This window comes from Penaeus japonicus, unplaced genomic scaffold (assembly GCF_977035675.1).
Source record: "Penaeus japonicus unplaced genomic scaffold, GWHDUDI00000001_assembly GWHDUDI00002329, whole genome shotgun sequence".
Classification (NCBI taxonomy): Eukaryota; Metazoa; Arthropoda; class Malacostraca; order Decapoda; family Penaeidae; genus Penaeus; species Penaeus japonicus.
In genome coordinates this window covers 2284-5034 of record NW_028236731.1, presented here as the reverse complement: position 1 = coordinate 5034, position 2751 = coordinate 2284, and the positions used below count along the sequence as shown (strand labels likewise).

At 43.1% G+C, this 2751-nt stretch overlaps 1 pseudogene across 1 annotated transcript; it reads right to left on the bottom strand.

The window, feature by feature from the left end:
• Nucleotides 1-1542: 1542 nt before the first annotated feature.
• Nucleotides 1543-2376, bottom strand: LOC147466268 (protein gustavus pseudogene; annotated as a pseudogene). Its single transcript, XR_015190937.1, has one exon. The product of XR_015190937.1 is annotated as a protein gustavus pseudogene (transcript).
• Nucleotides 2377-2751: the final 375 nt, after the last annotated feature.

Genomic DNA, 2751 nt, shown 5'->3' with positions numbered 1-2751 from the left:
TGTCAAATATGTTTTCCCAAGATGGGAGCTTTATATTAGAAGAATGTAAAGTGTCCATAGGATGATATCTAGAAATAGACTGTTAAGATGTATAAATAGGCATGCCTGTGATGTTTCACAAAAATGGAAAATAAAAAACAAAAACTTAAAATTACAAATGCTCATAAAAAATGTTGGTATTCAGTCGAACAGTTTTAAGGTTTTTTAAGTGTTCTATAGAGACGTCTAGATATACGAAGGTATAATTACATGTCTTGTAGGAACTTAATAATATAATAGGTAAAGATCAGAAACATTTTTATTATGGTTTGATGATCTCTCAAAGTATGTAGATATAGATATTCATTAACATTAAAAGGAAGGTCAGTAGATCTACAGCATATGTCTTTGAAAAGAATAACAAAAAATGGGAATACTTCCCTAGAACATGAGTGTTTTTTCCTCCTAGGAGGAGAGAGAGGAGGGGTGCAAGTTGGATTAGTATTCCTAGTTCCCACGCTCCGCACTAGGGAGACCACACCTCCAGATCAATCTCTCCCCTGGAGACATATATATACCTGTTTCTTCCCCTTATGATGCATACCTGTTTCTTCCTTTCACAGCCCAACTCTTCAGTGGTTCCTTCAGTTGAGACAGGGCTATTCAATATCAACCTAACCTAACCTAAACCTAACCTAACCTAACCTAACCTAACCTAACCTAACCTAAACCTAAACCTAACCTAACCTAACCTAACCTAACCTAACCTAACCTAACCTAACCTAACCTAACCTAACCTAACCTAACCTAACCTAACCTAACCTAACCTAACCTAACCTAACCTAACCTAACCTAACCAACCTAACCTAACCTAACCTAACCTAACCCAACCTAACCTAACCTAACCTAACCTAACCTAACCTAACCTAACCTAACCTAACCTAACCTAACCTAACCTAACCTAACCTAACCTAACCTAACCTAACCTAACCTAACCTTAGCTGGTGAGAAAAAATGGACGTCCATTTTTTAATACGAATAAATAAGTTCTAAAGCGTTATAAAATTAAAAACCATAACTTGTTATAGTCCTTTTTTTTAATAAATCAACATATTCCTCCATCAAGGGTTAATACTCATTTTCGGAAGCGCTGATGCCAGCTTCCAAGTCAGTCTGAATAAAAAGAATCTTTAGCTGGTGAGAAAAAATGGACGGTCCATTTTTTTTTATACACAATTGCGAAAGCGCTGAAGCCAGCCCCCCCCCAAGTCTGTCTGAGAAAAAATAGACGGTCCATTTTATAAGATGTTAAAAAAAAATTATGAAAATGAAAACAAAATTTGAATTTCTTTTTATGTTTTATTATCAAACAATTGATGCTGTAAACACTATATCTCACTTTATCCACTGTCACTATAGATGCTTAATCTCACCTTATCCACCGTTGCTCTAACTTGCTACAGAGTGACTCCTTTGGTGCAGCAGGGTTACAGAGGAGTGGAGGATGGACTTGATGATCAGCTGTGGAGGGGGGGGGGAGGAGAGAGAGCTGCAGGTATAGGGCTAACTGCTTTCGAGTATCACCTGCGGTCGCGGTACAAGAAGGTACTGCGTGATAGAAAGTGGGAGATTGAGTTCCTCGATTCGCGAGAGTTGCTGTTTTCCAACCGCCTGTCGTATCACATACCGGCACAAGTCCATCAGTGGCAGGGGTTCCGGATCTAGACCGCCTATGTATCTGATTGTAATCTCGCAATGACCCCACACTGCCGAGACAATAGGATACAGCTTCTTGCCTTTCAACCCTCGGAACGCTACCCCCAGGTACTGATTTTCCACAACAAATGCCAAAGTGCCTTCGTCCATGTCGAGAACAACATAGAATTTATCTGGTACGACAAAAGTCTCGTTATTGTTTAATAGAGAAGGATATGTAATGCCTGAGACGTCCTGCTTAGCATTGTGGTACAACTTATTTCGTCCTAAATCCCAGCCCCATGACTGATCATTGATGCCCACCAAACCCTGGTAGCCATGAGAATGTAAAGGAGCTTTTGCTGTTGCTACTCCAACTACTGCGTGAGTCCCACGTTGCCGGGTGGACCAGTTGATCTCCCACACATGAAGACCCCTCGTATATCCTACTCGCCCTCGAATACAGTCTGTACTACGGATTACTGGATACCGATGGAACGTCATCTTGTCGTCCTCCTTGACGAAGATGTTCATCGACCTATCATCGGCATTCCACGCGTGCTCGAGAGACGTATCTCGAGAGACGGGAGGCATGTCGAGGAGGAGGTCCAGCCGTTTGGGCCTAGCATAGTCGAGGGACACGGCTAACTCCCGGATCAGGCGAGTTTGTAGAGACCCACCCTCCTTAACCCCCATAATCATCGTGAGCTATGGCACTGGTTGGAGTGGTGGTGGTAGTGGTAGTGGTAGTGGTGGTTGTAGTGGTAGTTGTAGTGGTAGTAGTGGTGGTGGTGATGATGGTGGTGAGGTGCAGTGGCGGTAGCAGCAGCGACGGCGTCAGCCGAGGACCTAGTCGAATATGGTGGGCGTTGGCGTCAACTTCGTGGTGGCTCTAGTGGCCTGTTGATGTTGTTGGCGGCAAGGTTATTGTATGCGTTGTCGTGTTGTTGGTTGGTGTCTACTCCACATAATTACCATAAACATTTGACAAATTAAGTCAATCCTTCTTTCTCTGCGAGATCACTGTCTCCACCCGCGCGCGCGCAACACACATACACGCGCGCACACAAAATACAC